Source organism: Adiantum capillus-veneris, chromosome 14, assembly GCF_014529385.1.
Source record: "Adiantum capillus-veneris isolate H3 chromosome 14, ASM1452938v2, whole genome shotgun sequence".
NCBI classification, from domain to species: Eukaryota; Viridiplantae; Streptophyta; class Polypodiopsida; order Polypodiales; family Pteridaceae; genus Adiantum; species Adiantum capillus-veneris.
The window spans coordinates 90,879,926-90,901,444 of record NC_140944.1 but is presented as its reverse complement, the minus strand read 5'-3'; the positions used below and the strand labels follow the sequence as shown (position 1 = coordinate 90,901,444).

The following is a 21,519-nucleotide window of genomic DNA, read 5'->3' as shown; positions in this document are numbered from 1 at the left end:
TGGAATGAACACACATCCTCTGCAGGCCAAAAAAGTCAAATAGACATCCAACACGTAGGATGTCTACTTCACCAATTTTTGCTTTTGACCACACAGATTGGTTGGTGATATGTTGGTGAATGTGTTGTGCAAGTTTCAGCTGATTTGGACAAGATTTGGTAGTTCTATGGTCCATTATTGCCTCTATGCCCTAACTTTGCGTTTTGTCATGCATATGAGGTCAATGCTGGTCCAAATGTGATGAGACTTGGTGGATAGCTTGTAAAGGTCATTCAGAAAACATGTATGATAAAAAATGTCGGAGTTTGTGCCCAAAAGTGCCCTTGAGACATCCTACGCGTAGGATGTCTCATGATGATTTTTTCATGGATGGTGCTCCTAGTGCCTGCCCTTAGTCCCCCTGAGTCCCTTTTGAGCCTAATTTCAACAAAAAAGTCAAATGGATAGAAAATAACTCCCTATGTGGACTTCAGAGTCTCCGAGCCATTTTCTGACTTTTGGAGTGCTTTTTGGCGATGAAATTTCTTGATGTTGGTCTCCATAACTTCCCGATCCCTTGGGGATCCTTGCCGTATGGTTTTTGTCGACTTTGTCTTCACTGGAGCTTCATTTGGTAATTTGTCGCTCTAGAAGCACCCGTGGTTATGTTTACATACCTTCGATGATTTGTGGTGGTCTACCACCATAGGACTTGGTTGTTGATGGTTTAGGAAAGCCGCTCGTGAAGTGTGGTGGCAAACGGGTTTGCGGTTTGGTTGCAAGAGCAATTTGATGCTTTGTATGTCTGATGCGGTTTCTGAAGTTTAGTGCCGCTTCGGGTCAATTTTTGGTCATGCGGGTCACATAGACTTGTCGAGCATGTCAAGATGCTCCTACCCATGAAATTTGGTAGCATTTGGTCGCCTTTTCACCAATTTCCCATTTGGTGGCCTCTTGCGGGTTTCTAGGAATTAGGTTTTTTCTCGATGGATTTCTACTGCCTTTGGACATCCACCACTGGTCTCCTAGGCTAGGGTAAACTGCCGATGAAGTCTTGTTGCTTTTGGGTTAGCCGTTAGGCCGCCGTCTCTCCTTGTAGGTCTCTACCGCCCGCTTTGTGTTTGACCCCCACGCTAGTTTTCGCGACAAAACGACAAACATGCGTGAAAAGTTGAAGGTGGTGAGCCTACCTCTCATGTCTGGAGCTCGTCGAGTAGTCGTGCGCATCGTAGAAGCTGCTGGAAGGTCGGTCCGCTCTAGGTGGCAGAAGCTCTCTCCACAAAGTCAATAGTGAGAATGAGGTGAAAATTTCTTATAATGGAGGTCCCCGAACCACTTTTCCTGAAATTTGACATGTGCTCCTATCTTCTTGCGAGATGCGGTTTAGGCTAAAAAATTTTCTTATTTGGACTCCATTTTCTGTGTTTACCAGAATTTTGTCATTTCGATCAAAACCTGGCCAAAACACGCTGTCCACTCCAATCTCATAATTGCACCCCCATTGTACCATAGGTTTTTCTATAGTCACTGATCATCCCCATATTTTTTGTTTTTCATTACGACCGTTTTTCACCTGCTTTTTGTATTTTTGAAGTGTTTCTACTGAAAATTAGTAAAATTAAAAGGAAAATAGCAAATAAAACCCAAAAAATCCCCAAAAATCATAATAAATCACAAACATCACCGCAAAATATTATATACACTCACATGGAATTTTTTATGGCCGGAATCCTCCGTTTTACCAATATTTTGCCCGAAAAATAGCTATTTCTACCTATATACACACACCTAGGGCTTGATTTAGCGTTTGGCCCCATATATCTATAGATACATGCTGTATAAGGGCATATGTACTTGGGTTACTCCAAAAAATTTCACAATCAAACAACAACCCTTAAAATAGTCAAAAATCATGCCCGTTTTTGCTCCTTCCGTATTTGAGAATGCCTCCCCCCCTCCTAGCCGGAGTCCTCCTGGACGACAAGGTATCGCCTCGGAGTATGTGTCATGCATAGGTTGAAAAAGTTGTGCTAATGCCTGGCCGATTAATGTGGCCCTATTTTATGCACACTCAGTCAATGCATGGAAAAATTAATGATGTGCAAGAGAAGGGAATAAGCAAGATGCTTATTGGCATTCGCCGTAGAGGTTTCCTGTTTTCTTTGCAAGTAACAGCTGTAACTCTACTGCTCTCTGTTTAATTGTCTTTTTTGCAAAAGGCAATTGCTTTGCCGACACTGTTGATATAACCATAGATGTTTCTATGGAGAGGATTGGCTTGGCTGGAATGGCTATGGGCCGTATTGCCTTTGCTTTCCATTGATATTTTGCTTTTGCCACTTTTTGGAAATGTTTTGCTACTTCCTTTGTTGCTACTATTTTGTTGCTGATTGGCATCCACATAAGCCGGCTTTCCTTTTTCAAGTGCAGTTGTCTGCCTTCCGTTGTTGCTTGTACTGAAGGGAGTTCCTTTTGCTTTTATTTTGGTATCCAAATGCGAGTGACATTTGGGTTATGGTGAAGTATTTTCTTGGGGATCCATACCTGTTTTATGCCCTTGGTTTTTGGTTGAACCATCTGCTTCATTGGAATTCTTTTGTGGCATTGTTGTTTGTCTGCCATGTCATTTCTATCCTTCTGCATCTATACTTGCTTCTGTTGTTTTGGTAACCTAGAACTTTACATTGAGGCTGGTGACTTTTTATGTATGTAATTAGCATGGTTTGCCTTTATCTGATTGTTGGTCTCAGGTATCATGTTGTTCTTTGGTGACATTTTTTCTTTTGGCTCTTTTTCCTGTGATTGCATGGCTTGCCAGCTGATTATTCTGGTATTGCTAAGCAAAGGCTATCACCTGTTGTTCATGTGCATGCTGAATTTTGATTGCCTTTGCATTCCAATGTATCTGCACATTATACTCTTTTTGCCACGGTTGTCCCAACATCATTGGGTGTTGTGTGCTTTCATCCTCCACCACATAGAATTTGTGTGGGTAAATATATTGATGTATCTGTACATGCAATATAGTCCATCCAAATGTATTCAACGGGTGTGATGTGCTACTTTCCAACACTTGAGGAGTATGATGAAGTTGACGTGTGGTGTTGAGCTGTTGATATAATCTGTAAGAGATCAAATTTTCTTGAGCTCCAGAATCAAGCAATGCCGTCGATTCAACTTGAGAGCTGCCCACTTTGACTGCAATTATTGGCTCCACTGTGTCTTCATCCAACTTCTTCAGTCGAATGACATTGATTCACAATGGTGCTCCACTTTGTTGTTGTTGTCGCAGAAGTCTTCGTTTTGCAATGCGTTCCTTTGCTTCTGCTTGAGCTTCCTCTCGTACTCTCTGTTTTTCCTTCATTCATTATTTTCCTTGATGAATTTGTTGGAGCATATCCTGTGTGAGTGGTAGATGATATCTCTTTAGTCGACATCCACTAATCCAGTTCTGCATTTCTTCACCTGCTAATGTAGCAAGCTTGACATCTCCACTTTGTGATAGATCACTAATCACAAATGGTCCCATCCCTCGCTTTTTAAGTTTCTTGGCATGTTTCTTCAAAGTATAAACAAGTACGTAATCACCTGTTTTGAACTCTTTATTGCGCACATGTTTGTCAAAGAATTATTTTTGTCTTCTCTTTTTAGCATAGATTGAAGCTACAGCTCTCAAGCGTAGTTCATCTAGCTTTTCAAGATCATCTATTCTTGAAGAGAGCTCATGCCCTGTCCATTCTAAGAGTTTTTCTACTCATAGAGTTGGAATTAAAAACTCTATGGGTAGTATAGCATTTAGGCCAAACACCATGTTGTATGGTGTTGTTCCTATTGATGTTTTGTAAGCTATGCTGTATGTCCATAGTGTTGAGTGTAGCTGTTGATCCCAATCTATTCTTGATTCTGACACTATTTTAGTGAGAACCAGGCATAGTGTTTTATTTGTGGCCTTAGCTTGTCCATTTGTCTGTGGATGGTATGGAGCTGATTTCCTATGTATGACCATGAATTCCTCTAGCAGATATTCAATGACTTCATTGAGAAAATGTGTCCCACTATCACTGACAATTTCTATTGGTAATCCGTATCTTACGAAGACATTCTCATACAAAAATTGTGCAGTAGTCCTTGCATCAGCTTTTTGTGTAGCTTTTTCTTCGACCCATTTTGTGAGATAGTCCGTAGCCACAATGATATATTGGGTATGGATGCGATATGCAGGGGGTGAGATAGGTCCCACAAAATCAATGCCCCATTTTGCAAATACTCTTGCTCCCATCATTGGCCGTAGTGGCATCTCATCTCTTTTTATTGGCACCTTGGTGCACTCACAGGCGTCACAACGCTTTACAAACTCTTCAGCATTCATGTGCAATGTAGGCCACCATATACCTGCGGTTAAGAAAATTTTTGCCGTCTTATCGCTCAAAAAATGGCCTCCACTTATTCCGCTATGGGCATGTTTTAGAATCAGCAGGTATTCGCTTTCACTTGCACAGATTCTAAGTTGATTGTCCTTTCCTCGCTTATAGAGTTTGTTCCCAATTAACTGAAAGTCATGAGCTTCCATCTCTATAGATTTTTTCCGTGCTCTTGTGATGTTCTTAGGGAATGTCCTGGTGGTTAAGAAGTCAATGATATATTGACTCCATGCAGGTGCAATGTTTACCTGAAACAATGTCGCGTGATCCACTGGTCGTTTGGGAGTACATATAGTACAATTGGTAACATCAGAATGTGTGTCCGCATACATGGTTGGCCAATAAACCCCTAACTGTTTGAGTCTCTGGTGTGTTTTGACTGTTGAAAAATGAAATGCACAATCCTGGACATGTGCTTCTTCAAGGTAGCACTCAAATTCTTCCGGATTTATACATAATCGTAGGATTTGGTCTGATCCTAGATGATACACCTGTCCTGCTATCAATTGGAAGTTTTTTGTTTGTCGAATTGTTTCTTGTTTGGATCTTTATTTCGTGTTATCAAACCCACTTTCAAAGGAAAGAATGCTAACAATTTCCTGAGACCATTTGGGTACCATTTCAATATTGAAAAGATAAGCATCTGGTATGTCATCATATACTCCTTCAGGAGCTTTCCGGTTGTATATCCTTGAAAGATGATCTGCTCATAGATGGGTTTTACCCTTTTTGACCACCCCTGTGAAGTCAAACTCTAGCAATATAATAAACCAGCATACAATCCTCCTTGTATTGCATGGTTTATTTACCAGATACAAAAGAGCTTGATGATCTGTAAAGAACAAAAATTTGTTTGCGAGCAAATAATGCTGAAATTTCTTTACAATATAAATCATTCCTAACCCTTCCCGCTCGGTGGTTGTGTAGTTCTTTTCCGCACTATTTAGCTGTCAGCTAGCATAGCAAACTGGAAAATCCATTGTTCCGTCTCCAGGTTGAGCCAGAATACTTCCAATGGCATATGCAGAAGCATCAATGTGAACATGGAATATCTTTTCCCAATCTGGTGCCTTTAGTACAGGTGCTAATATCAGGTTTTCCTTCAGCTTTTGGAATGAAGTTTCACACTCCTCGGTCCAATCGAAATTGACTAGCAAACGATACAGAGGTTGTGCGATAACCGCATACATGTATATGAATCATCGATAATATCCGCAGTGTCCCATGAAGGATTGCACTTGTTTTGCATTAGTAGGCCTGGGTAGGTCTACAATGACTTTGACTTTGTCTAGGTCAATTGTTATGCCATTTCTTGAGACAATGTGTCCTAAGATGCGGCCTTGCTTAACCATGAATACACACTTTTTCGGGTTAAGACAGATTCGATATGTCCTGCATTTTTCAAAGACCTTTTGCAAATGGTGGATGTGTTCCTCTCGTAGAAGAGAGTGTACACAAAGATCATCCATGTTAATTTCTAAGAATATTCTTAGATATTCCTTGAATGCGTGATTCATTAACCTTTGGAAGGTAGCTGGGGCATTAGTTAAGCCAAAAGGCATAACTCGATACGCATAAATTCTGTGGCAAACGCTGTTTTATGTTGATCCTCCCTTGCTATTTCCAGTTGGTTGTATCCTGAAAACCCATCGAGAAAGGAATAAGCCCGTTTCTGGGTCACTCGCTCAAGCACGTCTTCTGTGATAGGCAAGGGATAATTATCCCTTATGGTGGCTGTATTTACCTTTTTGAGGTTTACACACACTCGCAGTTTTCCATTATTTTTGGGAACTACCACAATGGGTGACACCCAATTTGTATGTTCGATTTCATAGATGAATTCAGCTTCCATCAGTTTATCAATCTCCTCTTTGATTCGTTTAGCAAATGTGTCATTATAAGTATAAGGAAACGTTTGCTAGGTTTTGCATCCGATTTCAAAGGAATTGTATGTTGGCATATCGATGGATCAACTCCCTTGAGGTCTTTATATGACCATGAAAACACATATTTATACTTCTTGAGGAGTTGTGTTAGCCGTTCTTCTTCTTCAGGCTCTAAATCGTTGGCTATATAGACCGGCTGAGGCTTTTCACTTGGTTCCGCAAGGTCTATCCTTTTTGCATTTTTTGGCCCATCGTAAGATTCTTGGTTGTTTCTTTCCCTGGCTGGTGGTGTCATGATGATTTTTCTGTCCTGGATAGTAAATTTCCGATAGTGTGATGGTACATTCATGTTCCCCTTTTTTGACTCCCCTTTACCATCACTATCTTCTTCAGTAGTCCATATCTCACGTAAAGACCGTTTCAGTTCTTGGTATTTCTTTTTACGATCTACTTTGGTCCACTCTTGGTCTTTTCTTGTTTCTTGTTTTGATTTTTGAGATTTTTGTGATTTTGTTTCTGTTTTAGCTTTTCGTTCCTGTTTTAATTCCTCTTGCGTTCTTTCCCTTCGATCTTTTCAGAATATTCTTATTGATCTTTCACACAATCCTCTGCTTTTACAAGCATCAAATAGTGAGTTTTACTTTTTATCCTGGGCATCAGGTTTTCTCTGGCTTTGTTTCCTTCTCGTTTCCTCCTATAGCCTTCCTGGCGTCTAGGGTGTTGATTAGCAAAATCATAAAACTTGATATTCTCGATTTCCCTTCCACGCTCACTTGAGGTGTCTGAACACTCATTATTTGTATCATCATTTACTTCCCGATGTTCAGAGGAGTTATAAAACTCTTCTTGTTCTGGTGGTTCTACCGTCTCATCTTCTCATGGTATAATATTTACCATGTAATAGGGTAGCACATCATAGCCATCCTTATCGCTAAATTTTATTGTTGGACTATCTGTAATGGTATAGACATCCAATGTTGCTAGTATGTGTTCCCATTCTAGAGCTTCCAAGGCATCTTCAGGGAAAGGATCCGGAATATACTCCTTGTCCTCACTTGCTCTCTCCAAGACGCATTCCTCTCTTCTTAAGCTTCCACAACGTGAAGCTCCGCACATCCATAGCTCTTTTCGTTGCCCTAACCATGCTATGAGTTCTGATCCTGCTATTGTAGCTGAATCAAACTCTTCCAGAGGTGTTTGGTTCACATCTTTGTAACTATGGTCTTTCAGGTGTATTTTAGTTGTTGTCTCACCATGTCTGAGGTATATGTGGTCGTAACCCCAATCTTGGACTATTTTCGATTGTCGCATGAATGGTCATCCCAAGATGATCTCATAATTGTTCTTTTTGTCGAAATCGACTATTGCAAATGTATGCTCATACTCGATTCCACACGAAGTGACAATCACTTTCTCTAAGAGTCCTAGAGGCTTCTCCATGAACCCATCTGCCAATTGCAATTTCATTCTGGTAGCCCTCAAAGCTGGTTTTCCCCATTTTTTCCAGATTTCCTTGGTGGCAATAGCAACTCCCGCTCCACTGTCAAGAATAGCTTTGGAAACTACTCCCTGGAATTCTACTGGTAGCGTGGTGTTTCCATCTTCTCCCTCGCAGTACTCTCCAACCTTGTTCAATGGTACTGGCCTAGTGTTTAGTTGAGGCGTGTCCAACTCTCTGATCCCTTCCTGTAGCTTCAAGGTGGGGTCTTTCACTCCAAATTTTTCTAGGCATTTACCTATTGTGGTCCACATGTTTGGCCGTAACTTTAGGAGTTTTGCTAATGTGATGGTGCATGCCACCGGAGTGGACAACAACTCAATCAATCCTTGCGAATCCGTCACTTTGTTAGAAGAAAGTCTTTGAGATGGGATTGCTCTCACTACCAATTTGGCTTCATACTCTCCTAGGTAAGAGGGTAAAGTTCTCAGCGAGTCCGGTTGGCTGTGCCCCGAACTAATTGATCCTTGGTCTCCCCCTTGTGAATGTGTCTCAAAGATTATTTGTCATCTTGCCTCAAATTCTTCAATAGGAGGTAAGGTTACATTCTGTTCTTTTCTCGTGCTATTCATGTGGTTACTCATCCTATTAGCCTCGCTGGCCTCACGGATTTTCTTCCACAGATCGTCTAGACCGTTACAGTCCTTACCCATTTCTGCCAATATTTTAGGCTGGAACCCGTCACTTGTCTCATCTGTGGTATTGGGCACTATGATAGGCTCTCCTTTGGACTCATAGGCATTAGTGAGTCTTTCCTTTGTTTCTACATGTTTCTCTAAAGTGGTTGGATAGGGGTTGGAGCTGGTGTCTCACGCCAATTTGCAGGTTTACCCAGCGGGTCTTCCATCAATGATTAAGCTGTTTCGATCATCTTTTTGCACATTTCCAATCTCTGTTTTTCTATTTCTTTATATGGATAAGTCATCCACCTTTGCTCCTAGGTTTGGTTCTTTTTTAGTCTAGCTTCATAAGCTTTTCGAAGCGCATCCAACTGCTCATTTACCTTGTCTGCCAGTACAAATCCTTCCGATCTCGCACTTTTGGAATCTGCTATTTCCTTGGGTGCTATGGTTGCCTTGGTGTGTGAACTTAAGCTAGCTAGATCCTCTAACCTCTCTAATCTATCCTTTGTATGTTTCAACTCTTCGGATAGAGTTGTTTGCTCTCGTTCCTTCCTGGATTTCATACGCACCTTTCTAGCTTTCCAAGTGCTTCCCTGATCTTTTGTTTCTGAACTTTGGGCATCGGTTTTTGGCTCTTCAACTATGGGTTAGTTCGTCATTCTTTGAGCTTGGGATCGTGTTACTGCCTGAATAAGTATGATTGTTTTATTTTCCGACCCTCCACTAGAAGGTACTGTTTTCAGAATGTTCAAGGTGGTTTTTGCTCCTTTGCTCGGGTTTTTAGGGCAATCGGGAATCAAATGAGTAACTCCACACTCAGTGCAATACACGTTGACTCTAATAATTTCATCATGAGGACAGTCTCTCAGTCAATGGTCTCCACCACACTTGTAGCAGGGTCCCTTGGGTTGTTGAGGTGCTCCTTGAGCTGCTCTTTGTTGGTAAGCATGTCTCTGTCTGCCCATGCCCCCATTGGCTATGAACAACAATGTTCGTTCATCTAAGCTATATCTTCCTTCTCCTGCTACCTGTACAGTAGTTGGTGGTCCTGTATTTCCTATCATGCTCCATGGTTCTAGTGTCGAGGGATCTTCCGGTGGATAATAGACAATGTTTGCCGCATATCCATTGGGATCTTCATAATATGCATGCATAGGAACCAAAGCCTTATCCTCTGATTTGGTTACGGTTGGTGTATATCTTATACCAACTGGTCGTAATCCTGGTAGGGGTGGTTGTTGCCCCGACACCGGTTGTGGTCTTTCTACACCTACAGGTCCTGGTAAGTTGCCTGCTTGATACCTAGACATCGGTGGAACTTGAGGAGAAGCTACCGGAGCTTGGGGAGCGTAAGGTCTCTCTCTCGCATACCCCTTGTTATAATAACATTCCTCGGTCCCATGGTTTGTCCATTTTTGTTCAATAGCACACCACTTGGGCTATTTAGCATGGGGTTTAGCGTACAAGTTAATCCTTTTTAGCACTTCATCTACAAGCTGCTCTTGGTTTACAGCTACTTCTCCTTTTGGTGTTCTTAGAAGACTTGCTTCCACTTTGTTGTGAAGGTGAATCGTCGTCAAGGTCCTTGAACTCCCCCTCTTTGTACAACGCACAATTGTCCACAAGGTAAAGAGCCTCCTTGGTCAACTCATTCAACCTCGTGCTCCTCTTCATATTTAAGTCTTTCTAGAGATCCGCATTCCTTAGTCCTTGGATGAATATCAGCATGAGCCTGGACTGAGTTGGCAGTTCTTCCACAGGACATAAATTAACATATCTTTTTAGTCTTAGGGCTGCCTTTCGTACAGATTCCCCATCTTTTTGTTTGAATTTATGGATTTGTGAGACGGTATTATGAGCTATCCCACTTTGTGAGAATTCGATCCTTGATAAATTCGTCAAACACTTCCTCCATAGACTCAAAGTCTCTACGCTCTACAGAGTCAAACAAATGGCAGCATCATCCGCTAGGGTTAGTCCAAACCCTGCAAATTGGGTAGGAAAGTCTAACACCTCTTTGGCTCTAATTACACGCACAAAGGCTGCTACATGTTCTCTTGGGTCTCTACTTCCTCTATATTTCTTGTTTACCCATTTTTGCACTTGAGAAGGTCTAGTTCTCCGATGGTATACAAACCTCATCATTGGATCTCCACGTCCTAATTGATATACCTCCTCAGGTCTCCTGTAATAGGCTGGTTCCTCTCCCAGTGGTGCTCTTAAGCCATAATTTCTAATAGTTCTCGCCAGAGATGGTTCATCTCTTCGAACTCGTTCTATGGGTGGTCCTCCAGGCTCTGTTGACCCTTGAGTCTTTGGCTTACTCTCTCCTTGATACCTTGAATAGAGTGGTGGTTCTTGCAAATTCCTTAGCCCTCGTGTGGCTTGATAACCCTGTCGACTTCGGTCTTGTTCCAATGTTGCACTCTGTCGAAGCCAAGCCTGCAATGATGGCTCGTTTGCTGGTTGGTCTTGGTTGTTGAATGCTTGCAGTCGGGTGGAATGTGAGGTAGCATCATAATCTTATGAAAAAGGATTCCTTGAATTGCTTGGGGTGTAGGTGGCTCTTGGCACTTCTTCAAGGGCATATGCTGACGCTCCTGGACCTGTTGCCCTTTCTACCTCCTCTGGGAGAATATGTTGCTATTCTCGCCCGTATCTAACAACAAAAACTATACCCTTCCCCATGGTAGTTTCATAAGAGAATAAGTAAAGAACCTTGTCTTTGCTTAATTCATTTATGTATGGTTCTTTGCTGCGAAAGTAAGCGACTATACCCTCACTCTCATACTTGTAGATTCCCACGTTCTCGTTATAAGTTGGAACCCTTGTTGTTTTCTTATCATACATAAAAATAGATCCGGGCCGATCAATGTTTGGTGGCGGTTCTTGAGCTTCTGAAACCATTTTCCCTTTCGCCACATTATCTCCATATCTGTTGTAATCTTCAGGGTTACTGACTATCAGATAGTGGTTCCTCTTTTTGTCTTGGAATCTATCTCCATCATCATAGACTCGGATTATCTCCAATCTCTGAGCTGGCCTCTCTTCGATACAAATGCACTTGCGTCCTCGATAGTCATAATAGACTAGGGCTCCCCTCGAGTTTGTTCCCTCTAAGAAGATCACCTTGAGTTTGGAATCATTCAAAGGATTTTGGGAGGTGCTCCCTCCTAGCATCGGTCCTTCATAGGTGAAACCTCCCGGCTGTTGACTACCCATCATGAAGAAAGATTTGTTTGATGAAGTATCAGTATCACTACCTTCCTCAATAATCGATGCTAGTGGATCTAGCCTTGCCTGAGTTACACTCTCTTCAGTAACACTAAGCTACCTTGGTCACCTGCCACGTTTAGGTCTCTAACAATGTATCTTCCTGATCTTAAATTCATTAAACTTATCAATGCAATTTATCACAAATCCAACCACTCACCTGGCAAAGGATCAGTTTCTGCACAACTTCTTGCTTTGTTGCTGAATATACCTGTACACAAGCGTTTAATTTCGGCAATCGAATCAAAGCATTTATCTGCTAGAGGTGATCTTAGTAATGATGGGTATAACTGGAGAGTTAATCTCAACCACTACTGTATTTTCTACACTGCTGATGTTCTGGATTAGGTCTGCTAATCTGAACTGTACTTCCCTCGGATGTTGGTCAATTTATGCAAAAAAGTATGAATTCAGTCTTTGCTCCGTCAAATGGGAAAACAAGGCCCGAATTCACTTCTGAAAGAAGTTCTGGAACCCTTAAGCCAAATGGAATCTCACTGTCTAAACCCAGTCAAATTTTCTCTTCAGTAGGCCCCAATAGACATCTTACGCGTAGGATGTCTCCTGCTTTGTTTTGCCTGGATTTTTGCACTATGGTTTCCCCTTGATGTGCTGAACCCACTGCTGTTTTTACTTTTTGATTTGGACACCTATTAGCTGGTCAATGAGTTAGAAATCTGTTCCGACAGCCTGTTGCTGATCTTGATCAGTCTAATCAACTCCAATTTGGACCAAAATTGACTAGGGGGTTTGCCTTAGGCTATACAACACCTTGCTATGCTCACGGTCAAAGTCTGGCTTCAATTTCTTGCTTTAGACATCCTACGTATAGGATGTCTTTCTCATCAAAATGGCTTAAAACTCAAACCACAGGCTCCCCTTGAGTTGCTGATCACTTTGGTATGCTCAAAATTTGGTTTGGAGTCTAAAATCACACAGAAGACATCCTACGCGTTGGATGTCTTTTTGACCTGTTTGACCCCGGACTTGTCCCACAGTTTCCCCTTGATGTCAGTAACCCAGTGGTATTCTTAGATTTTGGTTTGGATTTCAAAAGTTTTTGCCTTTTTCAGTCAAAAGTGCTAAAGTCCGCTTTGAACCCAATTTTCTCACCCAGATGAGGTGAAACCCCTTTCAGTCACTCAATGTATCATGCAAGACATGTTCATGCAGCCATCTTATGGTTTTGGTCTCAAAATAATGTTCTGGCACAAATTGGGTAGGATTTCTGGCAATTTCAGTCTATTTGGCCTTATCCTGTCAAGATATGGTCAAATTTCCACTTTCCAGTTGAAATTAGGGTAAACCCCACCTTCTGAACACACTGGTCAACTCAAAATTCCAAAATTCCCACCAGATTAGCCTGTAGACATCCTACGTGTAGGATGTCTCCTGGCTTAAAATTAATTTTTTTCCTGACAGAAATGCTCCTGATGCTCTGTAGCTCTATCAAAAACACTCACAGTAACTTTTGGACTTCACTCAGGCTTTCAGACACACTTTTGCGTCTTTTACAAACTTGTGATGACTTTACCAAGCAAGTATACATGCATGAATGCTCTAGATCCTAAATCATGATGTCCTACTTACTCTACTCCTACTCATCATGTGAACTGGTGATAATGGTGTTTTTGGTTGCTTTCTGGCCTCTCCGGACTCTCAAGATCTCCTCTCACCACTTCTACCACTCCAAGTCCTACTCAAGACTCAACTACTACCTAAAACTATCTTGGTCTACCTAAGTCGAAGGATTTAGGCCAGTCACACGCTTCTTACACTCCCTCTAAGACCTAGAGAGTCCTCCACCCTCTGATCCTATCTAAATGTAAAACAAGACTCTTGGCAAGCCAAAAATCCCAATCGTCAAGGATTAGTCTCCGTCACCTACCTAAGGTTTTCGTCCTCAGCAGCCGCGCCAATGTTGGACGGATACGCCGCGACGGACGTCAGCACATCAAGAACTCACCTAACATATAATGTCAACTAAGGATGAAGCTCGACCCGTAGGCGCGTGGAAGCAAGCATAAGGTGTCAACCTACACTCGACCGACTCCTAACTGATTCCTACAGAGGTCTCTACCAGTTGTCTAAGTCACAGCCTTCAAGAGTGCATAAGAGGAAACTTCCTACAACGCTTTCTAGAGCCGAACACCCATCAAACAATCTCAAAACACCATAGAACTTGAAGGAGACCCTACTAACACCAATAGGTCACTCTCCCTAAGGTCTATGGACCAAAATCCCAACCCAAAACACCCGGTGCAAAATCACGTAGGATGTCTGGCCGAAAGCTGCAGGTCTTCATTTCCAAAATCTAAAGTGCCTAATGTGTAGTTCTACTCAATGTGAACACGTGGATATGCTGCAATGCAAAATCGGACAACGTATGCTCACCCAAACACCAGATGAAGCTCGTAGAAGGAGCTTGCAAAACCGGACTGTACACACACAATGTAGGTATTGGCGCATAGCTCTCGTCGGGGGCAACACGCTACACTTCTCCGCACTCGATTCCGACCACCGGTGCACACGTAGCGTCAAGATGAAGCTCACACTTTCTCGCGTACACAATACGCTCACTCACAGACTTCAAAACTTGTTTTAAAAATGACAAAAGGTCTCTCATTAAGGTCAAAAAAGTGGTATATATACCTTTTAATTCTCAAACCCTAAAGTTCCAAAATCAACCATCTACTCAATCTAACTATCAAAACTGGGATACAATCTGGAAACTTCTATAAGTCCCAATATTTACAAGGTGAAAAATCAGGTTTTCCTCAATGAATGAATAATTACAAAAATAATAATCTTCCGAGTAGTTAGTTGCCGTGGGGTGTGTCCAACTTCTGACAGACCATTAGACTCTCCTTTATTGCTACCAACACCCTCAACTTCATGGAAAAATAGTGTATTCAACATCCTACAATTATATGTCTGATCAGTTCCTCTTAAAATTTGCAATCTCTCAGAAGCCTTCTTGACATAGCTGGCCATATCTGCATCCATTTCCACAACAGGTAAATCAAATCCCCAATCTGGTTTATCATCAACAAATGTATCCACACTAGGGTTTTGAGATGAGCTCACATCATGAATATCCACATCTCTATACATAAAAGTTGGCTGGCTAGAACCTCGATCAGAAGCCTCTTCGTCATGAGACAAAGGTTGATCATCTACAAACACTACATTGTACTTAGAGTATGCATCAGGAGCATCATCGCTTTGCTCACAGTCATGAGCATCGGTAGCAAGAGGCAAAGAACTTGTAAGCTGACAAGCATTACAGGAAGGGTCGCATGCATTATATTCATGATAAGTTTCCCTACAAGAATCTTCCCTCACATCAAGGATTCCAAAGCCTGATTCCCTTACTCAGCATTACGAGCCTCATCTAGACATCCTAATCTGATGCTTCTCATGTATAGAGAGAGGTCAAATATCGTAGAGTCATCACAAGAATACCTCTCATCAGTAAATGCTCCATCAACTGGAATACAATCCATAGACTTGCCAACAGCAGAGAACAAGCTTCCACTAAAATCATCAGATTCCAATTCACTACAATAGCCACTCTCAGATAAATCATCACCATCAAACAACTTGATTGAAGCCTCATCAACCATTTGTTAACCTCTATTTGCATGCAAATCTGATAGACGATACGCATTATCATCACAATATACATCAACATCAAATGGACTCTGCAACATTCCCCAAAACTCATTTTGCAATGACTGAAAAGTAATGACAAGAGAACTCTCTATTGGATCCTTGGGCTTTGGAAGCCTCCAATAACGCATGAGCAATGAAAACTTAAAAGCCAACCAATTATGGCGCCAATCATCAGGAAGCATATCCATAAAGACAAAAGCATCACGAGAAAGTCCCTGAGATGCAAAGTTCGCTTTTGCCCCATCATCTACAATGCAAATATGTGTCATTTCTTCTTCCACTTGTGCAATCCAAGACTTTATGCATTCCTCATTTTTACCATAAAAGTATCAAGAATGCATGGCTGGCACCTCGAGCTCTACATAACGCTTTAGCAAAGCAACCTTCATCAATTGCCAATCGTATTGCACATGTCTAGCTTGAAGACTTTGTAAAAATTAAAAGCATCTTTGCACAAGCCCTGATACATAAAATAAGCCCTTTCCTCATCATCTACAACTACAGCCACCCATGATTGTACATCTTCACCTTTCCTTCCACAAAAGAAATATACATGATAGACCTCACTTGCATCTATTTGAAATCTTGATCAAATTTTGCACTTTTGAATATGTAACCACCTCTCAAATCTCTATTTGAAGGTACTCAAACTAGCTCCTCAGTGGGGGCACCAAAAGAATGTGAGCAGGATGGAAACACACACAATGTGTCTATTAGCTCGTCTGCTCAGTTCTAAGTTCTAACCTCCATATGCTTGTTGTTTGAGTGCATATTTATTTTTTCTCTATAGATCTCATGCTCATGTACTCTAGGACATGTATTCAAGTGGTTATAGAGTAGGTGTGGTGTATGTAAAGGATACCAGCCTTGCGGTGTGTCGAGTGTGCGAGCTACCTTATGGGGAAGAAGTATAAGCCAAATGGGTGTCATTTTGTATAGGAATTTATGTATTCCAGAAGTTTTGTATGTGTCCAAGGTTGTTAACTCATTTGGGATTGATTATCTATGGATTATCTCTAGATAAGGGTGCTCTCAAGGATTAATAGTCGCAATGATCATTAAAAGTGCCATCACAACTTGTCATATCAGTTGGCACGGTAACATGCATACGATCCAAATGTTAGTTATGCTTTGAGATACTATCCACACAACATCTAAGGGCACACCTAAAGCTCTTTTGTTTTTTTAGGTCAAAATTTGAAGATTTTCAGGTATTCACACTAAAATTTGTAAAACATTGCCGATTTGCTTGAAGGAAAGCATGGAATCTAGCCGATGTTTTACTATTTTAGCTATTGTCAATAACACGTAGCTTGGAATTTTCTTGCGACAACAATCAACGGTTTAAAAACTCACTCATATATACAACCCACCTCAGCGATATATGACACCCATCTATACAACTTGAACTTTATGGCATATGTACTTTGGTTTGTTCTATCTTGCATGACATTACTCAAGTGATGTATTTTACTGTTGCCCTTTATTTTCAAGAACTTGTTTAGCATTTGACGATTTGGATACTAGTCACTTCTTCAAAGCGCCTCCAGATACGTAATTTTACGTTGTCATGAAGCTCACTTATCACACCGTGAATCCCCTTCTTTTGTTTTTACAGTATTATTTATCACATTCAGGTCATATTCCACTAACACTATTCTAAAAGATTCTCAGTTGGCATTCTTTGTGTACCGATCTACTATCTAACCTAATCTCTTACTCAGTACTTCATTTGTTAAGTATGCTAAATCTCTTGTCTACAACTCTGGATGTGTCTATTGCTCCCATTTCAAAAGAGAACAACACAGTTACAACCCTCTCCAACTTGTACGAGCATTCTATTTTTATACGATTACCTAATCCAAATGGTCATTCTTTCAATTATAGCTCTCTATGCACGCACACGCTGCTTCAACTTTGCTTTCTCATTAATTTAAAGGATTTTTCATTATGATCATTTGTCATTAAGCTATATAGCTACTCATGTGAGCTAAGGTGCTCTGGGACTGTGAACAACAGTTTGTAAGTATCTTCCTACTCAAACATGCTCCATATTGGTCTCACATATTGTGATAGATATTATATTTTTATGCCTAGCCTAGTCCATTGGTCACAGACACATAGATTCACTGATTTAGGCAATGTGTAGATACTCATCTTGGTGTAGATTCGCTGATTTAGGCAGCATGTTGATAAATTGTAGATTTATGAGCTTTTAAAAAATATTAAATGCATATTCGCCGAGGTAGGCAACATTAGTGCAAACTCGCCGATCTAGACAGTACGTTGGAAAGAGGGAAGGGGGAACAAATCCAACACACTCCAAACTTGCCTCTCTATAGCCGAGGGATTAACCCGCACCAGTAACCACACAAAAACTCACACACACGCACACTTTCTGCCAACCTTCACAACCCAGACTCACCTTCGGGCATTCTCAGCTGTACACGTTCACACATAAACACCTCGACATAATCGTCTTGACAGTACACCATCACACATAACCATACCTACACCAAATAAGTAAACACACAATCCCTATGGGGCGACACAAGCCTCGACCACACTCAGAATAGCTCACTGAATCATTCACTCCATCCCTCTCTGCACACACACGTACACAAAACCCGGAGCAAACGCTACCACGTGAGTGGGACACGAGAGGAGAAGATTGATGGAAAACTCAACAAAAAAATTAAAAAAAATCCATAGCACAAAAAAAAAACAATCCCCACACAATGATGGCGACTTCTATGATTGATCTCCTTGAAGCCCTTGGCGACCTTCTCTCCTTCCTCACCCTCGGCCTCTCGACATGCCCTTGGCCTTCAACTACCCTTATAGATGGTGGCCATTACATCCTCAATCCCGTGCTTTGCAACCCTTGCTCACTGCCGAGTCCACTCTATATGGACAACTCTTTCACATACTTTCCTCCCCTCTGGCATGCCCAGGTAGTAGTGGCTCCTCCCTCTTTTGTATAGCATGCAACCCACGAATGCCCCCACCTACTTATGGTGCCATCACACTTCTCAAGCAACCTCCTCATCTATGTCTCTGCACGCTCTGCACCCTGTAGCTCTTGGCGCCCTCAATCTTCAGCATCTCGGCCAGCCGAGACTCTTCTCCATTGCTCCCAACCCAGCACACCTCAAGGCGACCCTCCATTGCTCACGGCCTAGCTAGCTGTAATAGTGTCATCTCTCTCTTACCCTCTGGTGCTCTCTCCCCCTCCTGCTCTAGGCCAGCCTTCTGGCAGCCCTACACCCTTTCATCCCCCGACTTCTCCTTGGCCTTCTTCTTTTTCTCCTATGTGTCCCCCCTCCCATGTAGCTGGTGGTCCTTCCCTTTCATGTACTCCCTAACTGGCCCGCTACCATGCAACCCAACATGCGGCTTTCCTTTTATGTGGAAACCCATGCTCACCTCATGCAGACTTGCGTACCTTGCTAAGGCTTGCATACGTGTGAGTACGGCAAGGCCGAGCAAGGCGGAATCAACGAAGGAGGCACGCATTTCGACGACAATTTCCTGCGTATTACGTAGAAACTTAGAAATTTCAAGACAACCAAATTGGCGAAGTTGCAGTACAAGTTTTTGTTGCCATCAATTATCGCTTTCAAGTCTAATTGATTCGACTATCAAGAGCTAGTGGAATTCCATAGACGGTGGACAATTCAAGGGTGAAAGCATGTTAACGTGTCACACTTTTTGATGTCCCGGACAATGCTAACTAGCATAATTTTGACATATGCTAACTAGTACAATAACATGAGCTACATCTCCAAGATCTATGACATATGATATATCAGTAGAAAGCTCTTGAAACAAGGAATCCAAATGTACAACCTCCGATAAATTTTGATATAAGTGCTAAAAAATTTACCGAATGCCCAACGTTTTTAGAATGTGCTAACTTGAAAATGCTAACTAGCACAAAAAGCGCGACACGTTAACATGCTTTCACCCTCAAATCATTTTCCACCGGATTATTCTCGGATTATTCTCAATTTTGACGCAGGTAGCAAAGCTTCTATACTTTGCGAGTGCTCTCACTATCAGGTATTTTTCTTGAGTACTTATTTCACCGCACTGTGTAGACATGGATTCAGATATCAATATGACATTCGATTTTGAGCAAAGTACTCCTGATCCTACCAATGATGGCCCGCGACCGGGATCCTCTCAACGAGAGTACCCACGACGCTACGATAGGAGAAGATACTTATGAATTGCTAGATATTCAAGAATTTCATGCACTTTAGACACGCATGACAGTCATGAAGAAAATTTTAAAGCTTTAAATGAAAATGCTACTAAACTATCCACATTAGTAATTCAATTAATGCATCAGTAGTCTAAGAGTCCTGCTGACACCCACATGCATGAGCACATTGACACACAAGGGCATGGCCCAACTGCTGATAGGTTGCATACTCTCACTGCCAAAGAGGTGGATGACTTGTTAAAGAACTTTAAACCACCAATCTTTAAGGCAGAAGACCGAGACCGCAATAAGGATGTACTGAATATCTTTCTCACCAAGTGGGATGGAATTCACGCCTTGCAACGTACTCCGAATGCAGTCAGAGCTCTGCAAACGAGCTTAACTCTGGAAGGCAAGGCCTACAAATGGTGGATGTCTCTCAAGTAGAAGAACATCATACCACAGAGTTGGGCGGCTTTTGAAGCAATATTTAGCAAAGAATGTTTTCCTACAAATGAGGCCGATCGGAATTGGAAGGCTTGGAACACATGTTCCATGTGCCAATACCCATCACTCCTTGAATATATCTCTCAATATCAAGACATTAGCCTCAAGTTGGAGGGCTTGGATACCTTTCAACAAGTGTGGGGGTTCATATGAGGTCTGACACCCGAGCTTAAGAAGTATGTCAAGACCCAAGACCCTAAAACACTTGAGGAAGCCATAGTGAAAGCACATATTTATGATGATCCTCATGAGAAGAAAACACATAATAGTCACGTGCCTGCTAGTATAAATAGTAATACACGCACTCAGTATGGGCACAATAAAAGAAAATTTATAGTTGCTAATTCAGAGGCATCTAAAAAACCCAAGGGGTTGGTCCTCTTTCTCCTGAGTATTTTGATAAAGCAAAAAAAGAAAATTTATGTTTTCAATGTTTAGGAAGAGTTCATGCCAAAAAGGATTGTCCCAAGGGGAAATCTGCTGCTCAGGAAAAGAAGAAAGCAATGCACATGGTGCAACTGCTACCTCTTGAGTCTTCCTCAAGATTCTCTACAGTGGAAGTAACACACACGGAGGTGGTGCATGAATGCTGTCTCCAGCTTCCATGTGACAACCAATCTTTGGACCACATGAGTTAGTACATATGCACAGATATCTCCAAGGACACAAGGTGTGCATCTTGGTAGATGATGGTGCTACGCACAATTTCATCAATTACGGATTGGTGAAAAATCTCAAACTGCCTCAAACTCTGAGTACCCACCGCTACAAGGTAGCAATGATGAATGTATATGATACTGACATTAGGGATACTCAATGCCGAGTTGTTCCATTGGAAGTACAAGGGTACTCTACTTGTTTGGATTTTCAAGTTATGAACATGGAAAGGGCTGATGTGGTTCTTGGTAGGGTGTGGTTGCATAGCTTAGGACCATCACTGAAGCGTAGCTATGAGCACAACAGATTGATGTTTGAATCCCATGGCGCACATGTGTTGTTGCTAGGAAAAAAAGATATCCTTTCATCACTACTAATTTGTATCATTGAGCTTATGCAGCTCGTCTCTGATAATGAAATAGATCAGGTTTTCTTGTGTTACTCACTGTCTCATGTTCTTTCTAACATTGAGTATGTTGAACATTCCTCAACGCCGCATGATTCTCTCTCCTCTATTCCACCATTTTCTAATTCTAAACACGTAAACGTTGCTAGTCAATTACAAAAATTATTAAAGGAATTTCAAGATTTATTCCCTAATGATTTGCCATCAGGATTACTGCCGACATGATCAGTACAACATAGCATTGATGTGGCTGCAGACTGTAAACCTATTAGTAAACCACCTTACCGTATGAGTTTTTTAGAGGTTGCTGAGGTGGAACGCCAGCTTGCGGACTACCTTAGCAGAGGGCTTATACAACCTAGTTCTTCACCATGGGCTTTGCCTATC

General features: G+C 41.7%; 1 pseudogene; it reads right to left on the bottom strand.

The window, feature by feature from the left end:
- LOC147442752 (uncharacterized) overlaps positions 1-15,661 on the bottom strand; it is a 35,158-nt pseudogene extending 19,497 nt beyond the window's left edge.
- Between the last annotated feature and the right edge of the window lie 5,858 nt (positions 15,662-21,519).